Source organism: Schistocerca gregaria, chromosome 1 (assembly GCF_023897955.1).
Source record: "Schistocerca gregaria isolate iqSchGreg1 chromosome 1, iqSchGreg1.2, whole genome shotgun sequence".
Classification (NCBI taxonomy): Eukaryota; Metazoa; Arthropoda; class Insecta; order Orthoptera; family Acrididae; genus Schistocerca; species Schistocerca gregaria.
The window spans coordinates 518,926,446-518,950,018 of NC_064920.1; positions in this window are offsets into that span (position 1 = coordinate 518,926,446).

Sequence of the window (23,573 nt, forward strand, 5' to 3'; positions counted from 1 at the left end):
TTTCAAATAACAAAGTTTCTACTTACGCAGAAAAACGTCCTGACTGTAGGTGTCTGTGTGTGTGTGTGTGTGTGTGTGTGTGTGTGTGTGTGTGTGTGTGTGTGTGTGTCTGTTTGTCTGAGTGTGTGTGTGTAAAACGTCCTGACTGTAGGTGTCTGTGTGTGTGTGTGTGTGTGTGTGTGTGTGTGTGTGTGTGTGTCTGTATGTGTGTGTTTGGAGCTTACGGGCGCTCAACGCCGAGGTTGTCAGCGCCCTTATACGTATTAAAATGAACGAATGTGGGTAAAATGACTAAAAGTGTTGACACACAGTGAGGAAGAAACCTGTAAAATAACATCCATTCATTCACTGCGCCAGGCAGAAGTTCGTTTGAGGCATAAGGTGGGCTAATGATGTTACTGGCACCAAATTTCACGATAGGCCTTTCCAACGCCATCCTGGACGTGTCACACATTGAGAAGGTAGGCACGCCCCCTCACTTATCCACATTTCACCCCATCTTTTGACACCTCTGCGATGGAGGTCTGAACCGCAACACCCGGAGTTGAAATCATGCGATTTTCTGGCAGGTACCAGAGGAAAACACTTCAGACAGACTGACGCTCAGAGTCGACATGAAAATGACTGATTAAGTAGCGCAAAGGGCGCCAGTGCAAACACCCCATCCGTAGCCGCGATAATCTTAACTAACTTTGACTCGAAAAAGAGAGTTGGCAGTAAGGTGAGCAACAGGACGATGTTCATGACAACCTTTGACGTTGCTGACACCTCCTGTACGATTCAACCCTTCTCGACGGACATCACATGGCCGTACATCTACATCTGTATAAAAATAGATACTCCACAAGACACCATGCGCTGCGTTGCGCAGGGTACCCTGTCCACTCACAAATAGAGCGTGGAAAAAACGACTTGCCACGCTTCTGTATGAGCCCTAATATCTCGTATCTTATCTTCGTGGTCCTTACCTGGCGGCAGTAGAATCGTTCCGCAGTCAGCTTCAGATACCGGTTCTCTAAATTTTCTCGGCAGTGTTTCTCGAAAAGAACGTCGCCTTCCCTATACAGATTTCCATTTGAATTCCCGATTCATTTCCGTAACACTTAGGTGTTGTTCGAAGATACCGGTAACAAATCTAGCGGCCCGCCTCTGAATTGCTTCGATGTCTTCATTGAATCAGACCTGATACGCATCCCTAACACTCGAGCAGTTCTCAATAATAGATCGCACCAGCGTCCTATATGCGGGCCCCTTTACAGGTGAACCACTCTTTTCTAAAATTCTCCCAAAAAATGGTGGTCGACCATTCGCCTTCCCTACCACAGTTCTCACAAACTCGTTCCATCTCATATCGCTTTGCAACGTTACGCCCAGTCAATCAGGACACTAGTAACACTATATCTGAACATTACAGGTTTGATTTTCCTACTCATCCACATTAACTTACATTCTTCCACATTTAGGGCTAGCTGTCATTCATCACAGCAGCTGGAAATTGTACTGGGTCGTCTTGCGTTTTGCTACAGTCACTCAACGCCTTACCGTGCACCACGTCGTCATAAGCAAAGAACCACAACTTAACTGATCGCGATTTCGCCCCTTGGAGTGCAGTGCGGCGGCAATTTTTGTTCTGGTGTGCATGGTGGATCCACTAGGCACGGTTCAAAAGCATGCGATATAATTTGAACGTGATCCGAAGCAACCAAGGATACTTCTGCTTTTCAGCCCTCTTGTTTTGCGTCTTCCTGTGGCGTGATTACCTAGAGGTGCAATATTGATATGTGCGTGAATAAAACGCAAGGGCCCTAAGGGTGCCACCCACGTGCCTTTGTTGAGCACATTAAAAATGTACATGTCACAGACTTCAACACCCATTCAGCTGAGTGGTCCCTCGCGACTGCTCCTGCGCGAGAGGGCAGGCAACCCCTTCGACATCCGTTAGGTGGCACTAGAGGAGCGGTAGTGCACCAGTCAGCTAAACGTTTTAATCTGCTCAATAAAGGTGCGTGGGTTCACCGAGGCTGTTGCCAGACAGGTTTCTTAGAGGAACCCTTCGCCGTTTTACTCGAGCACACGTCAATGTAGCACCCCTCCGTGATCACGCCACAGGAGACCGTAAAAAGGAGGGCTGAGAAAGCATTAAAAACATTCTAATTCAGTCAAATGTTTTGAATGTTCGCTAGTGAATTCATCCTGTTTACCAGAGAAAAACGTTAGGTCGCACTACACTCGAAAGAGGCTACATCACGATCAGTGTGGTTGTAGCCCCACAGTGTCCTAAGAGGAGAGTTTAATAGTCCAGGGAGGGGGATCGGCGTGGGTAATTGTCGAACGTTGGCAAGAACGTCGTCCTGTTCCTCACTGCACTTAGTACTGTCGTTTTCGACTGCGGTGTGGGAATCAGCTCCCCAATGGATGGGTTGGTTTCACTGCCATCTCCCGAGGCCCTTCCATAGCGATTCTGAGCCGCTGGATGTCCGAAATGGGGTCCTTGCCACGAATAAAAAAACCGATCCATAACAACGCTGGGTGTCGCGGTTCTGACCACCATCGGAGAGACGTCAAAAGAAAAGTGAAATGTGTCTAAGAACGGGTGTGACGACCTTCCCATCATGTGACACGTTGATAGTATTATGGTGAAATGTGATGCAGATGTAACACTACTAATGGTTGTTACACGTCACATCAACTTCTGAGATCTGTCCTTTTTTTCTCATGTGGTGACTCCTTACTGTTTGAACAGTCCCGACCGCGAGGGTGATGTTGCAGAACAGATGTTCTGTGGCAGAAGAGATGTCTTATCATCATGTTCCTTCTCCTTGTCAGTGTTTTCTACATATTCCTTTCCTTTCCAATTCCACGCAGGACCTCATCGGTTCTTACCTAATTTTCAACATCGTTATGTAGCAACTCATCCTGTTGGAGCCACAAGTCTCCCAGTCCATGTTCTTCTACAATCTCTTCCATTCTGGGTTGCAGAAAAATTTGCAACATTCAAACACAACGTGTTTAATTCACTGTCACAGTCACTCGTTCCCCATTAAAATGTAAGGGCCTACCACCCAAAATTGTGATATGGCATACCGCACTCTCACTTTAAAAGAATGTTTCGGTCTTTCATGAATAATTCGGGAGTTATTTTCAGCCAAGTAGCGAAAGGTTTGCTTGTTCACACACCCTATACAGGTAGCGGTATTCCCACAATCCATGTTTCACTACCATACAACGCAGTGCTCCAAACGTACATTCTCAGATTCTCAGAAATTTCTTCCTCAAATTAACGCTTATATTTGATACTAGTAGACTTCTCTCGGCCGTGAATGACTGTTTTGCCAGTGCCAGTCTGCTTTTGACGTCCTCCTTGCTCGGTACGTCATGGGTTAGGTAGTAGAATTCCTTAACTTCATTTGCCTCGTGACCATCAATCCTGATGTTAAGTTTCTCGCTGTTGTCATTTCTGCTACTCCTCACTTGTTTCGTCTTTCTTCGATTTACTATCAGTTCGTATTTTGTACTCATTAGACAGTTCATTCCATTCATCCGATCATGTGATTCTTCACTTTCACTCAGCACAGCAATTTCATCAGCGAAGCTTATCATTGATATCCTTTCACCCTGAATTTTAATCCTACTCTTGAATACCCACTTTATTTCATTGATTGTTTCTTCGGTGTATAGACTGAACAGAAACAACGAAAGACTACATCCCTGCCTTATAAACTATTTCCCTCTTGACTCCTGTATAGAGTGTGGCAGAAGCAACTAAGCAGTTTTAAGGAGGGTGTGAGGACTGCTTTTGAAAACCTTTTCCTTCAGGTATCCCCAAAGAAAGCAATCACAAATGGTGAAATCTGGTGACCGCGCAGGCCACCCCTCAAAGAGACGAGGCGTCCGGAAACATTTCTCTCAAAACATCAGGTAAAATTCGAGCTGTGCGAGCAGTAGCTCCATCCTGTTGGAGCCACAGTTCTCCCAGTCCGTGTTCTTCGACAATCTCGTCCATTCTGGGTTGCAGAAAAATTTGCAACATTCAAACATAACGTGTTTAATTCACTGTCACAGTCACTCGTTCCCCCTTAAAATGTAAGGGCCTACCACCCAAAATTGTGATATTGCACACCACACTTTCACTTTAAAAGAATGTTTCGGTCTTTCATGAATAATTAGGGAGTTATTTTCAGCCAAGTAGCGAAAGGTTTGCTTATTCACACACCCACTAAGATGAAAATGTGCCTCGTCACTATTGAAGAAAGCTGCGTTCGGAGGGCCCCGAGCAGGCATTTACTCACCCAGATTTGACGCTTGAAAAAGTATTCTAGGTGTAATTCTTGCACAATCATTATTTTGAAAGGATGGCACTTCAAATCCCATCGCAGAATCCTTTTGAAACTGCGGTCTGAAATCCCCAATGCAACAGTATGTCGTCGAGCAAACAGTTGCAGCGATTGTTGAACTGCTGTTCACACCTGCTGCCCATTTTCTGGCACTATGATGGATCTGCCTTGGCCATATGTATTTATTCTTAGTGAGCTGAGGCTCGTCGAACACTCCTGGGTCACTGGTGTCCCACACTGCAGCTGTTGCCAACTGATTAGTTGGTGAAATGGACTCGAGCGAGGAGAAACTGTTGTTAGTACTTGTAATGAGGAAGAGGAGGAGGAGGAGAATGAAGACAAAACGTTCATTACACATACATCCACTGCTACGTGATCGGCTGGAGAAAGGATTGTATTACATCCTTTATGACGACGTGAGACAATCTGAGAAGAAGTTTTTTCAGTATTTTCGAATGTCAAAAACTTCATCTGATGAACTACTAGAAAATGTGACAGAGGCAATCACAGGAAAAGACACTATACTAAGGAAGGCTATCCCACCAGAGGAAAAACTTGGTCTTACATTAAGGTAGGTACTGTAGTATTATTTTATTTTATTGAAAGCACATTTTACAGATTTTAACTGGTGTTAATATACATTACAAAATATTGTAAAACTTTCACTGGTAGTTTTAAGTTCATTGTTTCTCTGCCTGTGCTGTTGAAAAGTCACTATATTCGGAGGCCGCTCGCGAGCACACAGCTGGTAACTGATCGGACAACCTCGTCTGTCCTCCAGTGCAGCCTTGAACTGTTCCATGATATGCACGGTCGTGATGCGGATCCCCCGTAGCGTAATTTGGTACCGGCGCAAATCCTATTTGGGACGAAGAGGAAGCAGAAGCGCTGTAATATTGTTGGGCATTAATAATCACATTCATCAAATCTGATTTCACTTTCAGTCTTGCATGACTGGGTAATTGTTTTAATTCAGGTACTAAAGACTGCATAAACAAGCTATCTTCGTCGGCTTGCTGTGATGAATTGTCTTTTCTGGCGTACTTTTCCTTCAAAATGTTATATAGGATATCTTCTTCTTCAAGGCTCTTCTTTACACGTGGCCTTTTTTGCCGTCGCTCAGCAGTTTTTTCACGTGCCTCCTGCTCTAAATTTTCCCCTTCATCAAACTCATTTCTGTCTTCATCATTATCATTATCAATACTAGAAGTAGTGTTCTTACAGTCAGTTGTTAGGAATCGCAGCTGATCGAAGTAGATATACTTCTTCCTACCAGCTGCTGCAGAACCACTCTTTTCTGTTTTTTGCCTTAATAACTCTCTGGTATAACTGGCCCTTAAGCTCTTCCATTTCATTTGAAGCATTGTCCCTGCAACAAACAAAAACCACCATAGTATTGTAATATCTAATATATAAAAATGAATTTTTGTTTGGTTTTGTTCGTATTTTATGTACAGCCGTACCGTTCATCCGATTGCGATGAAACTTTGTCACTTGCGCGAAAGTTATAGGCATAGTACAATTACTAACATTTATTAAAATTATAGTTGCCAGGTGTTTCAGCTGGTTGTCTATAATGTCTACGTGTGCGTGCGTGTGTATGCTTGGGCGGCCGCGGTGGTCTCGTGGTTAAGGCGCTCAATCCGGAACCGCGCGACTGCTACGGACGCAGGTTCGAATCCTGCCTTGGGCATGGATGTGTGTGATGTCCTTAGGTTAGTTAGGTGTAAGTAGTTCTAAGTTCTAGGGGACTGTTGACCAAAGATGTAAAGTCCCATAGTGCTCAGAGCCATTTGAACCATTTTTGTGTATGCTTGTGTGTAAAGTGCATAATTTTGTAGTTTTGCTCCATATACTTTTTCTTTTTTTTTTTTACAGGTGCTTGGGGGCCGGATCATCCATGATGGACTTACATTTTCAGTACAGAACTGGAGTATCAACTATCTCTTATATTATACGAGACGTTTGCTCTGCCATATGGCGTAAAATGAAGTCAAAATGTTTTCCCGACCTCTCGAAAGATCTATGGCTTGCCTCAGCTGAAGGATTCCATAAGAGGGCCTACTTTCCTCATTGTGTGGGTGCAGTGGACGGGAAGCAGATAAGAATTGTAAAACCCACTTCCAGTGGTTCACTCTACTATAATTCCATTCTGTTGTTAGCTGTTTGTGATTCGACGTACAAATTCTTATTTATAGACGTTGGAGCATATGGGAAATCGTCCGACTCAACTGTGTTTCGTAATACAGTGTTAAATAATAATCTATAAGATGGTACGCTAGATTTACATGCACCAAAACAACTGCCATTATCGTTTGAAAGACCTATGCCATTCATGTTAGCAGGAGATGAAGGTTTCGGATTGTCAAAATTCATTTTGCGCCCTTATGGTGGAAAGTATTTAGACATTAAAAAACGTGTGTTCAACTATAGACTGTGCAGAGCTAGAAGGTACATTGAGTGTACTTTTGGAATTCTTGCAAACAAGTGGCGCGTTTTCTATCGTCCACTGGATATTAAATCAGATTTGGGCGAGTCCATTGTGAAGACATGTTGCCTCCTCCATAACTTTGTGCGTGATCGAGACGGAATACAGTTTGAGGATACGTTAACTATTTAGCGACTGCAGGACGTGTCACCTTGCTTGGTCCGTGGAGGAAATATTGCGGACGGTATCAGAGAAGATTTCGCAAACTACTTCATCAGCCCTGAAGGCGAAGTGCCATGGCAACTGCAAAAAATGTAAGTGCTAGAAATGTTATGAGAACATTAATGTCGTTAGGCCTAAATGTTCATTGGAATTGTATTTGAAATGTGCAGTGTTCAATTATTTCCATATTAACTGTAACAAACCATACTGTTGCGTTCACTGAACTGATTGAAACATGCAATTAAAATTATAATTACAATGCACTTTTTTGTATTACAGTTGTGTGTACCTAATTGAACAGAACCCAGGCACGAGCACTGTTCTCATTCGGGTGTCAAAAACTTGTAAGTCAATAGTAGTATGGTAAATAAATAAAATTCATTATTATAGTAACAACATATGCGTAAATTATTGTTGTTTTGAATAATATATTACTGTATTTTTCGGACCATAATGTGGAGCGCCTTATTAGACTACGAAAAGACGTACCCTTAGTTTTGTTATGAAAATGTTGAAATAAAACTATTTCTTTTATTTTACTTTCATTCGCCCTGTAGGGGTGAGTACATGGTTTCTGCGCTCGCCCATTTTGTCCATTCTTCTCGCATTGAGACTGCATAACAGTACACTTAAGGGGTGAGGGATAACATTCTCCTTGTAGGTTATTAACCTCCTAGCCTCGTGCAGGGGTAGAAAATATATTTCGCTATTCTTGTGGTCCGAAAAGTACGGTATTAAAGTGAAAAAAGAATATAGAACTTACCAATTTTGTTTCTTTCGTCTATGCTCTTTTCATCGAAATCAGGCACAAACTTCGTGATAATTTCTTGCCACGCTTTCATTTTCATGACTTTGTTACTGTAGTCATCGCTTTTCATATCCCAAATAACGGGACCACTTTCCACTTATAAAATCTTCTGTGTTGATGAACTCTAAACTCATGGCTGCACTGTGTGGAGAACCACTGGGCTCAGCAACGGCTGCCTGTCTGTTGGCAACTCTGCACTGCTGAGTCTGTGATCGGTGTCCCAGTGTGAACACTCCAATACAAGCTAATGCATGTCCGGCAGTGACCGCAGCGAACACAGTGTCGGTGTGCGTCACATATGGCGAGGGTGAGTCACTGCTGGGTCAGCGTGACTCGGTGACTCAGTGCAGTGTCCCGGTGTGAATGCTCCAATTCAAACGAATGTATATCAGTGATCGTCAGCGGTGACCGTCACAAGTATCCCAGTGTGAAATGAGCCTAGTATGCAACCAGCTTCCTCCAACTGCGGAATCCAGAACCGAATTGTGTTTGCATTAGGAACGGCATTGTTGCGTGAAATGTTGAACTGTCACCGAAAAGCTCGTTGTGTAGCGCGAACGGCAAAAGCACGATGTGCACCCGTCCCGACCATGGTGGCTACTGAAATGGGGTCAACGACTGAACAAAGGCAGACCACGTGCAACTGCCTACCCCCACCACAGCCCCAGCGGAAATCGGTAGAAGCTGCGTAGTCGGTTCTGCCGCAACCTGTACATATTGTACATTACCTGTCTCTTCTTATAACTACACTCCTGGAAATGGAAAAAAGAACACATTGACACCGGTGTGTCAGACCCACCATACTTGCTCCGGACACTGCGAGAGGGCTGTACAAGCAATGATCACACGCACGGCACAGCGGACACACCAGGAACCGCGGTCTTGGCCGTCGAATGGCGCTAGCTGCGCAGCATTTGTGCACCGCCGCCGTCAGTGTCAGCCAGTTTGCCGTGGCATACGGAGCTCCATCGCAGTCTTTAACACTGGTAGCAGGCCGCGACAGCGTGGACGTGTACCGTATGTGCAGTTGACGGACTTTGAGCGAGGGCGTATAGTGGGCATGCGGGAGGCCGGGTGGACGTACCGCCGAATTGCTCAACACGTGGGGCGTGAGGTCTCCACAGTACATCGATGTTGTCGCCAGTGGTCGGCGGAAGGTGCACGTGCCCGTCGACCTGAGACCGGACCGCAGCGACGCACGGATGCACGCCAAGACCGTAGGATCCTACGCAGTGCCGTAGGGGACCGCACCGCCACTTCCCAGCAAATTAGGGACACTGTTGCTCCTGGGGTATCGGCGAGGACCATTCGCAACCGTCTCCATGAAGCTGGGCGACGGTCCCGCACACCGTTAGGCCGTCTTCTGCTCACGCCCCAACATCGTGCAACCCGCCTCCAGTGGTGTCGCGACAGGCGTGAATGGAGGGACGAATGGAGACGTGTCGTGTTCAGCGATGAGAGTCCCTTGTGCCTTGGTGCCAATGATGGTCGTATGCGTGTTTGGCGCCGTGCAGGTGAGCGCCACAATCAGGACTGCATACCACCGAGGCACACAGGGCCAACACTCGGCATCATAGTGTGGGGAGCGATCTCCTACACTGGCCGTACACCTCTGGTGATCGCCGAGGGGACACTGAATAGTGCACGGTACATCCAAACCGTCATCGAACCCATCGTTCTACCATTCCTAGACTGGCAAGGGAACTTACTGTTCCAACAGGACAATGCACGTCCGCATGTATCCCGTGCCACCCAACGTGCTCTAGAAGGTGTAAGTCAACTACCCCGGCCAGCAAGATCTCCGGATCTGTCCCCCATTCAGCATGTTTGGGACTGGATGAAGCGTCGTCTCACGCGGTGTGCACGTCCAGCACGAACGCTGGTCCAACTGAGGCGCCAGGTGGAAATGGCATGGCAAGCCGTTCCACAGGACTACATCCAGCATCTCTACAATCGTCTCCATGGGAGAATAGCAGCCTGCATTGCTGCGAAAGGTGGATATACACTGTACTAGTGCCGACATTGTGCATGCTCTGTTGCCTGTGTCTATGTGCCTGTGGTTGTGTCAGTGTGATCATGTGATGTATCTGACCCCAGGAATGTGTCAATAAAGTTTCCCCTTCCTTGGACAATGAATTCACGGTGTTCTTATTTCAATTTCCAGGAGTGTATAACCCTTTTTTGCACAGAATTTCGAACATTGTGCACCATTTGATATCGTCGAAAGCTTTTCCCAGGTCGACTAATCCTATAAACATGTCTTGATTTTTCTTTGGTCTTGCTTTCATTATCAACTGCAACGTGAAAACTGCCTCTCTGGTGCCTTTCTTAAAGACAAACTGATCATCTAATGCATCCTCAATTTTCTTTTCCAATCTTTTGTATATTGTTGTTGTCAGCAACTTTGATGCGTGAACTTGTTATTACTTACGAAGAAATAGTCACGACTGCAAAAACAATTTGAATTTTAAAAACAAACCTTTTAGAAACTCCACTTTATTTATTTTACAACTGACATAAACGCATAGTTCTTATTACAAATTTCGGTTAATCAGTAAAATTTTTTGCCCTTATGCTATACTCATATATTCACACATTGTTGTTGTTGTTGTTGTGGTCTTCAGTCCAGATACTGGTTTGATACATCTCTCCATGCTACTCTATCCTGTGCAAGCTTCTTCATCTCCCAGTACATACTGCAACCCACATTCTTCTGAATCTGCTTAGTGTATTCATCTCTTGGTCTCCCTCTATGATTTTTACCCTTCACGGTGCCCTCCAATACTAAACTGGTATTCCCTTGATGCCTTAGAACATGTCCTACCAACCGATCCCTTCTTGTAGTCAAGTTGTGCCACAAGCTTCTCTTCTCCCCAGTCTTATTCAATACTTCCTCATTAGCTATGTGATCTACCCATCTAATCTTCGGCATTCTTCTGTAGCACCACATTTCGAAAGCTTCTGTTCTCTTCTTGTCCAAATTAGTTATCGTCCATGTTCCACGTCCATACATGGCTACACTCCAAACAAATACTTTCAGAAACGACTTCCTGATACATAAATCTGTACTTGATGTTCACAAATTTCTCTTCTTCAGAAACGCTTTCCTTGCCATTGCCAGTCTACATTTTATGTCGTCTCTACTTCGACCATCATCAGTTATTTTACTTCCTAAATAGCAAAACTCCTTTACTACTTTAAGTGTCTCATTTCCTAATCTAATTCCCTCAGCATCACTCGATTTAATTTGACTACATTCTATTATCCTCGTTTTGCTTTTATTGGTGTTAATGTTATATCCTCCTTTCAAGACACTATCTATTCCGTTCAACTGCTCTTCCAAGTCCTTTGCTGTCTCTGACAGAATTGCAATGTCATCGGCGAACCTCAAAGTTTTTATTTCTTCCCCATCGATTTTAATACCTACTCCGAATTTTTCTTTTGTTTCCTTCAGTGCTTGCTCAATATACAGATTGAATAACATCGGGGAGAGGCTACAACCCTGTCTCACTCCCTTCCCAACCTCTGCTACCCTTTCATGTCCCTCGACTCTTATAACTGCCATCTGGTTTCTGTACAAATTGTAAATAGCGTTTCGCTCTCTGTATTTTACCCCTGCCACCTTCAGGATTTGAAAGAGCGTATTCCAGCCAACATTGTCAAAAGCTTTCTCTAAGTCTACAAATGCTAGAAAAGTAGGTTTGCCTTTACGTAATCTATTTTCTAAGGTAAGTCGTAGGGTCAGTATTGCGTCACGTGTTCCATCATTTCTACGGAATCCAAACAGATCTTCCCCGAGGTCGCCTTCTACTAGTTTTTCCATTCGTCTATAATTAATTCGCGTTAGTATTTTGCAGCCGTGACTTATTAAACTGATAGTGCGGTAATTTTCATATCTGTCAACACCTACTTTCTTTGGGATTGGAATTAGTATATTCTTCTTGAAGTATGGGGGTATTTCGCCTGTCTCATACATCTTGCTCACGAGATGGTACAGTTTTGTCAGGAATGGCTCTCCAAAAGCTGTCAGTAATTCTAATGGAATGTTGTCTACTCCTGGGGCCTTGTTTCGACTCGGATCTTTCGTGCTCTGTCAAACTCTTCACGCAGTATAATATCTCCCATTTCATCTTCATCTACATCCTCTCCCATTTCCATAATATTCTCCTCAAGTACATCGCCCTTGTATAGGCCCTCTATATACTCCTTCCACCTCTCTGCTTTCCCTTCTTTGTTTAGAACTGGGTTTCCATCTGAGCTCTTTATATTCATACAAGTGGTTCTCTTTTCTCGAAAGGTATCTCTAAGTTCCCTGTAGGCAATATCTATCTTACCGCTAGTGCGATAAGCCTCTACATCCTTACATTTGTCCTGTAGCCATGCCTGCTTAGCAATTTTGCACTTCCTGTCGATATCATTTTTGAGACGCTTGTATTTCTTATTGCCTATTTCATTTACTGCATTTTTATATTTTCTTCTTTCATCAATTAAATTCAATATTTCTTCTGTTACCCAAGGATTTCTACTAGACCTTGTCTTTTTACCTACTTGATCCTCTGCTGCCTTCACTACTTCATTCCTCAAAGCTACCCATTCTTCTTCTACTGTATTTCTTTCCCCCATTCCTCTCAATTGTTCCCTTATGCTCTTCCTGAAACTCAGTACAACCTCTGGTTCAGTCAGTTTATCCAGGTCCCATCTCCTTAAATTCCAACCATTTTGCAGTTCTTCAATTTAATCTACAGTACATAACCAATAGATTGTGGTCAGAGTCCACATCTGTCGCTGGAAATGTCTTCCAATTTAAAACCTGGTTCCTAAATCTCTGTCTTATTATTATATAATATATCTGAAACCTGTCAGTATCTCCAGGCTTCTTCCATGTATACAACCTTCTTTTAAGATTCTTGAACCAAGTGTTAGCTGTGATTAAGTTGTGCTCTGTGCAAAATTCCACCAGGCGGTTTCCTCTTCCATTTCTTAGGCCTAATCCATATTCACCTACTACGTTTCATTTTCTCCCTTTTCCTACTGTCGAATTCCAGTCACCAATGACTATTAAATTTTCGTCTCCTTTCCCTATCTGAATAATTTCTTTTATTTCATCACACATTTCATCAATTTCTTCGTCATCTGCAGAGCTAGTTGGCACATAAACTTGTACTAGTGTGGTAGGAGTGGGCTTTGTATGTATCTTCGCCACAATAAGGCGTTCACTATGCTGTTTGTAGTAGCTTACCTGCAATCCTATTTTCCTATTCATTATTAAACCTACTCCTGCATTACCCCTATTTCATTTTGTGTTTATAATCCTGTAGTCACCTGACCAGGAGTGTTGTTCCTCCTGCCATCGAACTTCACTAATTCCCACTATATCTAACTTTAACCTACCTATTTCCCTTTTTTAAATTTTTAACCTACCTTTCCGATTAAGGGATCTGACATTCCAGGCTTCGGTACGTAGAACGCCAGTTTTCTTTCTCTTGAGTAGTCCCCGCCCGGAGATCCGATTGGGAGACTATTTTACCTCCGGAATATTTTACCCAACAGGACGCCATCATCATTTAACTATACAGTAAAGCTGCATGCCCTCGGGAAAACTTACAGCTGTAGTTTCCCCTTGCTTTCAGCCGTTTGCAGTACCTGCACAGCAAGGCCGTTTTGGTTAGTGTTACAAGGCCAGATCAGTCAATCATCCAGACTGTTGCCGCTGCAACTATTGAGAAGGCTGCTGCCCCTCTTCAGGAATCAAACGTTTATCTGGGCTCTCAACAGATACCGCTCCATTGTGGGTGCACCTACGGTATGGCTACCTGTATTGCTGAGGCACGCAAGCCTCCCTACCAACGGCAAGGTCCATGGTTCACAGGGGAGGGGGGGGGGGGGGGCGTGGATTCACACATTATAATTATTGAAAATGTTGTCTTATTCTCCCAACATTTTATAAACCACAGTATTATATAAGTACAACGTTGAAAATTTCGAGGAAAACGCCGAACCAACCGAAGTAACGGCCTCCAGGACAACGTCTCAATGCGAACAGATGATCTACAGTGCGTTGACTATAAGACGGTTGAGTTGCGATGGGAGTGCGGGGAGAGGAGGAAGCAAGCATTGTCTGGCGAGGGGAGTGGAGCCTTTGGGGGGGGGGGGGGGGCACAAGGCACGCCTACCAGTTGCAGTGCTGGCACTACAAATTGCGCGTCATGCTTACACGAAAGCAGACGATAGGTTTGGAAGTAAAACTCGCTTTAAATGTTGTTCGTATAAATACTATGCGCTCACAAACCATTCATCCGATTGCAATGAAACTTTGGTGAGTTGTTCTCCGAACACGCGAAAAGAGTAATGGACAATGTTTCAACATTTAGGTCAGTGTAGCATGCTTTGTCCTGTGTATGTAGCAGCTCTCACTGAAGATTTGTAAATGGGGTGAAGCAATTTTTTCTGCTCCCTTTTCCTTTCCCAGCATTCAATCACACGCAATATAATTTTGCGAGTATCGCTTCTTAATACTGGTTTCCTTCTATCCGTAGGCCTGCCGGTAGGGGTTGTTGGCTACTCCAGAGATTTTGATAATGTTTAGCACAACTGCACAATAAAAACACGCAGAACAGTACAGCACAAAACAATAACGAAGCAGATGACAATGGCTACCTTGTACTACAGTCAGCTACGTAATGTTGGCAGCAGTCGAAACTGCGTGCTTACCGAAGCCTCCCGACGTTTACCGACTTCTACCGATTCAGGACTAGGGAGAGGTCTGCCTCTAAACGTTTATATACTGTACTTCCATCTTTGGACGCCAATAGGCAGCTAACAACGTCACCTAGGTAACAGCGTCCTACAGCATACACTTTGACAAGCCCACGCGAGCGGCGTAATATACATACAACTCTGGACGCTAGTAGGCACTATGCAACGTCGCCCAGACAACAGCGTGCTACAGCACGATCTTTGCCAAGTAACGGCCAACACATCGCTATTCTCATGGAAAAGGCGTCGCATTGAAGTACCAACAAGCAGCACCAGTTGGCGTTCGACGCTCACACAACCTTTGTGTTAGTGCACTTGTGTTTAAAGTTAAGCAGTTTTCTTAACGACCTGCACTGCTTATTTAAACAGCAGCACTTATATGATCATGAACATACAACTATATTGTTAGTTTTGTACATCTTTTGCACTTGATAATTTTTTTTGTAAGCTAAGATCCTACTTGTTCCAGTTGACGTATTGCAGAAAATTGGCGCGCCTTCAAGTACTATTTAACTCGTGGAAGCAGAGCCACTTGGAGGGGTTATCGTCTTGACAACATTCAGGTGCTCATCACATCGCTAGCTCTAGTAAGTGGGTAAAAAATTACTCCTTTTTAATCCAATCTTTGTACGTTTTACGCAAGACTGACTTCCTTAATTGCAATGCTCTTTATAACCTTTAGTGCAATCAGTCTTATGACAGCCTACTGTATGTCCCGAAACCAATCATTTTAAATAATGATACTTTGCGATCGAGACTTGTTTCTCATAAGGAATTTTCACAAGTAATATCACTGACGCTCCCAACCAATTTGGTTAATATCATGATGACCTTTTAAGCTGATTGTGCGATAATTCTCGCACCTTTGAGCCCTTGCAATTTTGGGACCTGTGTAGATGATGTTTCTCAGAAAGTCATATCGCTGCACTCATATATTCTACATACCGACGTGAACAGTCGCTTTATTGCCACTTCCCACGATGATTTTAGTAATTCCAATGGAAAGCCATCTATCCTTTCTGTCTTATTTGATCTTCAATCGTCCAAAGTCGCTTTAAATTCTAATAGTGGATCCACTATCTCTTCTGCAGGGTTGTACAAATAAAAGTAGCCCAAACTAGTGAATACTAGCATTAATGGAGGAAGAAGAGATCTACCGTTACTTCCAACAAGATGGAGCAACTCCCCATACCACTGTCCGAACCTTGGAGCACATTTACACATTCTTTAATCCTGACAGAGTTGTTATCAAAGGGCAGTCTGGTCGCGGCCCTAGTTGGTCACCCAGGTCACCTGATTTGCCAGTGTGCGACTGTTTGTGTGGGGAGCCCTCAAGTCTACGGCGCATAGCAACAACCCTCTTGATCTTCCAGAACTGCAGCAAAACATTTCGGATGAAAATGCCGCAATTCTTGCAGTTCAGCTTCGATCCATCATCAGCAAATTGTTGACCAGGGACAAAATGTGCAGAGAGATGGTCACATTCAACATCTTATATAGTCAGGTTAGTACTATATTTCCTTTCGTCTGCCGTGTTTCTTTATGCCCTGGAACTCTTTTCTCCGGGCCACTTTTATGTGCCCCACCTTGTATATCGACTCCTGACTCTTCTTCTATCACATCACCAGACAAGTCTTCCCCGTCAGAGGCCTTCAGCGTACTCTTTATATCCATCAGTCCTCTCCTCTGCATTTAGCAGTGGAAATCCCATTTCACTCTGAATGTTATCACCCTCGCTTTAAATTTCACCGACTTTTATTTCGACGTTTCTATATGCTAAGTCAATACTTCCAACAATCGTTTCTTTTTCAATTTCTTCACATTTTTCATGCAGCCGTTTCACTTTAGTTTATTTGCACTTCCTATTTATTGCATTCCTAATAGACTGCTATCTGTGTGTTCCCGAGTGCCCCAGGATATTTTTCCGCTTCCTTCTTCCATCGATCGACTGAAGTATCTCTTCTGTCACCCATGGTTTATTCACAGTTAACTTCTTTGTACCGACGGTTTTCTTTCCAATTCGTGTGATTGTCCTTTTTAGAGATGTCCACTCTTCTTCAACTGAACTGCCTATCGAGTTATTTCTTAACGCAGTATACATAGCCTCAGACAACTTCAACCATATGTCTTCAGTCCTTAGTACTTCCATATTCCACTTCTTTGGGCCTAGATTGTTCCTGATTGATCTTTTAAGCTTCAGCTTGCTATTCGTCACTACTAAATTGTGATGTGGGTCTATATCTGCTCCTGGATACGCCTTACAATACAGTATCTGATTTCCTAAACTCTGCCTGGCCACAATTGAATCTAACTGAAAACTTCCAGTATCTTCCTACCTTTCGCATGTATAGCTCCTTCTCGTTCTGATTCTTAAACCGAGTATTCGCTCCTATCAGTTGAAGTTTATTGCAGAACTCAGTTGGTCTTTCTTCTCTCTAATTCGTAGTACCAAGCACATATTGTCAAGTAACCTTTTCTTTTGCGCCTTTCCCTAAGAACTCATTCCAATCACAATTACGATTAGATTTTCATCTACCTTTAAGTAGTGAATTACCCTTTCAATATTTGCATATACTAACTTTATTTTTTCATCTTGCGCGTGCGAAGTCGGCATGTATATCTGAATTATCGTTGTCGATGTTGGTTTGCGTCGATTCTGATGACGACAGCCTTATCACTGAACTGTTTGCCCTACCTTCCTAATCGTAACGAATCCTATTCTCATTATAGCATTTTTTTTCTTTTTGCTGTTGGTATTAGCCTACACTCATCTAACCAGAAATGCTTGTCTTCTTTCCATTTAAGCTTATGCGTCGCAATGGTAGAATATTGGGGGTTTCGAATTTTTTTGTTAGCAGTATAAAATTACTAAATGAGAATTCTTATCAGGATTTTAAAACGACATTTCGAAGAATTTCCTGGCTCATTTATTTTTCAGTATTTTTATTGAACGAGACAATTTCGTTTCGAAAAACAAATTAAGGGTGGAAATGTGTAATAATTATGGAAAACTAGCCCTATTGTTGGTGATATTGTACGAGATAGAGGTGTTATTGTAGCGGGTTTATGGTGTCTCAACGCCCCGCTCCATATTCGCTGAGAGAAGCGGACGCTTTTGGGTTGCAGGGAACCTTTTCGACCATGATTAGTCAAAACGTTTGAGGCAGAAACTCTGATGTCATCGCTGAAAAGTTGTCTGGCAGCGGCCTCTGCGAGAGTCATGCACGTGAGGTCATTCTAAAGGACTTTCCTTAGTGCGTTAACTCTTTCATTCTAAATGGTAATTGAAACACAAAGGTACATGAAAAAAGTGGAGTGGCGGTTGCCACAGTGTAAGGTCCTGCAGGTTAAGGCTCTATCCAGTTGTTAAAAACCATTGCGTTATTACTGCCAACGGTAGTGTGGCCACGTTTGATTAAGAATAGTGTGGGAAACAATGCTAATTGGTATTTTCACACACAAGTGTCACGTAGGGCATGTTGGATAACACTTCGTGCGTAAAGTTAACAACGCTGAGTTACGAATTATAGCAGGGCACAAGTGGTATCCCTAGAAACAAAAATCAATTGCTCATTATTGAAAGATAGTGCAGAATTTTCTACAATGCCCACAGTTACAGCATCACATCAACAACGACGACATGACGAAACGTCATCAGCTGAGTGAGAGAAGTAGCTTTAGAAGACGCCATATAGGAGAACTATAGAAAAACTGGGAGTTGTAACTGACGTAGTACATCTCGAATGACAATCCTCGCGTACAGCACTCTGTTACAAGAAGATAGTGATCGTCACTTCAACGGGTTGAGAATACTATAAGTTACTGTAATTTCTTCCAAGCTGAAGGGGATCGAGTAATTGGTTTTCGTGTTGCTGTTTGCTTCGGCGGTCTTGAACTCTTTCTTAACCGTAATTGTACGCTCTTGACCTTGTGGAGCTCTTGAGTTTAATACAATATTATTAGCTACTTGATTTTGTGGTAGAGAGTTGCACACATGTTCCATTGGACTACTGCCATCCTGTAGGCCTCAGCAAGGATTAAGCCTTTCTGCTTGACTTTCTAAAATCCAAGCCTTGAACAGTCTCAGCCCACTTTTCGTGCCTCGCAGTGTCAGTGTTGTGAAGTAATTAATCGGCTATTGGTGATCTCCGCTTTGCTGGGATAACTCGTAAAAGTTCTCGCATCTGACAGTCTCATGGCGATGTATTTCTTCCAGTAGCCTTGGAAATGACTTTTTTCCTCTACTCATAGCTGCTTCAGTTTAACTCTGGGAGTACCTGCTTGTTGGCGGCGTCCATCTCATGAATTTGGTTTAGTTAATGGAGAATGGCTCTCAGTCAGCTTTCTGTGATTCCACCTAGGCCGTGAAAAAGAGCATATTACTGGGATACTTGTGAGAACTGGACGATGCTAACTAAGTGGGAAATCCGAGTGAACATCACGTGCTGCTGTTTCTGCTTGCTGCCTATTATTATTGGAGGACAACGCTGAAATCTTCCCTGTTAAGCTGCCGATAGGAACGTACCTCGACCTTTAGCATCAAACACAAGGTGGGTGGAGTGCTCTACAGACCAGCCAATCAAGACATACCAGTTTCGCAGTTATCTTTATTCATCCAACATTAGTGGTCCGAGATATACTGTTGGATGGGGACAGGAGTTCAACAAAGTGTTTGGGCAGGTAGAAACATAAGTCTTGTAGACGCTAACGATGGTGGTCGCTCCAGTATTCTCAATTTATACATGATGATAATGTTTCACTTCCAAACTGATTGCAATTCAATGGAGTTCTCGAACAGTTTATTGAAGCATTATGAGAGCAATATTACTTCGGGAAAATAACAGAGACTTTTGTGATTTTGAAGTTCTGTTGGCATTTGCCAGAGAATTACCTCACTCATGACTATAGTTCAATTCTTTTATCTTGGCGGTTCGCGCATGCCCGCTCAGACGCGGGAGATTGCTGCGTTGCCAGTTGTACGCGCCAAGAGAAGCAGCGCCATAGTATAGTTCGCAGACTTACGTTTAGGGGGGAGCGCGCAGTTTATGAAGTAAAGCCACCACAGCAGCATTAACCCTTTCGCTGCTACAGAGACGTGCTCTCCGCATTCCGCGATGTGCTCGATTTTGTCATAATTGCACTGCTCGCCTGTGCAGACACGTGCTGTTTCGACTGTTTTGACACACTTTATCATTTGATTTCGCAAAAATTATTTGGCCCAAAAATTCGATTTTTACACATCTTCATGACTGATACCTTCCCCCCATTAATGACTTAATTTTGTTTCGAAGTTAGTGAGAATGATACAAACACCTTTCCTTGCTATCGCCTGAATTAAGAGGCTTATTGCTTGTTTGGTTTAATTAATGAATGGAATATGAAGCAATTGGTATAAAGAATGCTTTTTCCAAACTTTCTATAAAAGGAAGTCTGCTATCAAGACACAGCTTTTATTCAATTACTTTATTTATGACTGAACATTTCTAAAACTGAAGTCACTTGTCCGTGCTCTGCACTGCAGTCGAGCTATGGCAACGTCGTTCTCTGTTCATTGGCTGACTGTGTTTTCTGACATCAGATGCGCAGAACGAACCTAAACTCGGCCGCCGTCATAAATGACGCGCACTTTAGCTGTGCAGCAGAGCCATGATTGCCCACGATAATGGTCTCTTAATATCCTTAACAGTCCGATCACTAATTGCATTCCCCTTTGGCATATATGACCTATTTATTGTCTTTCCCTGGAAGAGGGTAAAAAATCAGTACATTTCCTATGTACGTCTCTGTAAAGTGCCAGGAATTCCCTGCCATAATCTTAGATGTGTTGAGGAGGGGAGGGGAGGGGGGGGGGGTTGTGTTTGCAATGCTATTATGTAACTTCTAGGCACATTGCTGGACATTTTGAATTGGTGGGCTACAAAGGATATTGCCTGCTGTCATGATTTCCGTCATAGCAACAAATTCGCTTTTAAGATTCAAGTATCCTCGGTTTTTGCTGTGCTGTGAAAGTTGCAAAGCCTCGACATGAACAGCTAGTATTTCTCAAGTGGGAAACTTAGCATGCTGATGGGTTTTAAAGAGCAGCAGTAAGCCACTATCTACTTATTTTGCAGTGAGACGAAGCCAATAAATATTGTGTACTGGTATGTTTTGAAAATGATTACATTACTTGGTTAGGAAGTGCAAAACATATAAAAAAGCCCATGAGAGATGGTGCCGTATTGTTTCCTACGTGTTGTGTTCTGCTGGTGATACTTAGATGCTGTATAATTTACTTCACTCGTGAACGAGTACCAACGACGAATGATTAGCTTGCCTACAGTACTTACGCAGACCCAGTGGGAATCATGAAAGTGGAAAACAAAGGAAGACAGAAGAGCGTAAGGCAGGGTTGTCACACTGCATGCACACAGAACTGCAAAAGACGTCAAAGCAGTTTCGTAGAGAACTCCTGATCGACTCTGTAATCACGGCTGTCCATATGACGTAGAGAGCGACGTGTGGTTCCGGGCGGAACCTGGCACTGCTGTGAGGTTCCAGGAAGCAGGGAGGCGCTGCACGTAAAGTCTCCGGAACGGCCTCTGTGGTGGCACACTTAACACTGCGTGCTACCTGGCAGCTGGGCACTAATCGTTTAACAGCAGGAGTAGGGCGTCCGCTTGGCTGCAGCCCGAGGCAAGTCTGCTAGTGACGTCACACCATGGAAAGCGGGAGCTACTGGTCGTGTTCTCAGGCGCCAGGAGCGATGATTTACAGGGGACTGGTCTTCTGCACAGCCACATCGGCTTATCCAAATACTCACACAAACCAAAGCAGCCAAAAATTACAAACTTTATTGTTAAGATCGGAGGAATGCATCCGCAATCATGAGAAACTTAGCACACTGACAGCAGAAGTTAGTCTGCAAATATGAGGTAGCTAAGAAGCGCAATTCACATATCTCCTACCACCGTACCACGCGTTCTGACTATGTCTTCCGTGTCTGAACTCTGATGATTGCTACCACTTTGGGAATTAACAGGACACCTGTGACGGTACGATAGCTCCGCCAGCAATTGAACAACTGCCGTACTGAGGTCTTAGAAAGATGCAAATACTTTTAATTACTGCATTAGCTCCTCTTGGAGCTGGGCGAATGCGTACACCACGGCTGTCGAACTCTACGCCCTGTCTGATTCTAGTGACATATGCCACCAAAACAGTAGCCCCTGTCCCAGAAAGCTTCACATCTTCGTGAGCGAAAATGTCACGAGCGACGAAAGGACTGTGTCCAACGTTTACAAGGGCAATAACAGACAATTGTACTCTGCACGCACTATCCATACTTTGCATTTGGTCCCATCGTTTGTTCTGTTTTTACTGTAGCAAAATGATCTGTTTTGTAATCATCACATGTATATTTCGTTCACGTTCTCTTCTAGCTGATACGTACACACCTTGATCAAATATTTGGCCATAATTAAAATGCATGTCACCAGTAACGTATAACACATACTAATTAACTTTATCATTGTTTTGTTTGTTTACAGTGACACTGTCACCGGGTGGTCATGCTTGAATTTTGATTATGTAATTTCATGACAAATGTAGATCGCCAGTAACTTTTAACAGAGTATCATGATTAATTTCAAAGACTTTATTTCTTCCATTAGTATTCTGTTATATGTAATTTGGTGTTACTACTTACTATATGCCTCATTCATTTGTAAGAATATCACGCCGACAGTGTAGGCAAGTTCTTGAACACTATAACTTGGAGAAAAAGACTTGCTTATAATTGCTTTCTTAGCTTTTATTGCTATTACTTTAAATAACCGCCACACTCTTCAAACAAACATTTACTCTCATTACTTGAGTACTCAGTGTGTTGTCACATGACGGCTAGAAAAGTTGTCTAAGCTACAGAGACGTCGGCTACCTAAACAGACCGGCCCTGTATGTTTATTGTAGCACACATATTAGCTAACGCCGATGAATGCATTGACAATAAAAAGTTATTGACTTTTACAGCGGTTGACATTGTTTTAAACCACACTTACCAAAACAGTTGAAGACAAACCAAGATAGCGAAAAATATAAACTTTTTGTTAATGAAGGTATTAGTGCGAAACTGGTGGAAAATTGAAAACGTAATGTTCCATATGTGTTATTACAAACAAGCTTGAATAGAACAACCCTACTAAACTAACTTTTACAGATGGTATAAACCAAATGAAAAGACGAGTAGATACTTTGTGCACGTAACATTATTGCCTCATCTTTTTTGGCAATCTACAATTATAGCGACACATCAGTTTGTGCAGTAATGTTTTACAATCAACAAAAACTAATTACGTTTCGCTTCACTTTTTGGTGTGCCACTTCTTACTTAATTAGGTTCCTTGCTTTGAAGTCGATTTTTCCAGTGCTGATGTAACCAAGATAACTCAAAAATATATTTTTGTGATACATTTCTTTAAGCACATTTATTAACACACCAGATACTGAATTCAGCTTTTTCTTTACGTTATTTGAAATAGATTTTGTTTAGTAATCTGAGGTTGAAGAGGAGGGTGGTGTGGAAAACATGGAGAATCATCTTTCAGCGTTCATTTTTATCTTTAAATGAGATTTTATATTGCACTGCTCCGGAATTTCCGCCTACGAACGTCGACGTATCTAGCCCTGAAGAAACGTTCAGGCATCACCCCAACCCAGTAAAAGTAAATGTAGATGCAATAAATTGCTAATAATCCGTAGAGAGCGCAATAGACCTCAGTCTAACCTCTCATAAGACAACAGGTTCTTTGAAACCCCGTTTCAGCAATTCTGTATGCAATCAGCGCTCGTGTACCTCATCGAATTGGTAAATAAGCTTTCGAACACTATAATATTATAAAAATCTCACCGATCTTTTTAAGCTCATACATAAGTATAGCGATCATCAACACACCTTAAGCGAGTGTCCCGTACAAATTACTATTAATGAAAACTACACTTGACAGCCATACTCTACACGTAATACTGATTCCTCTTAACTCGTTAC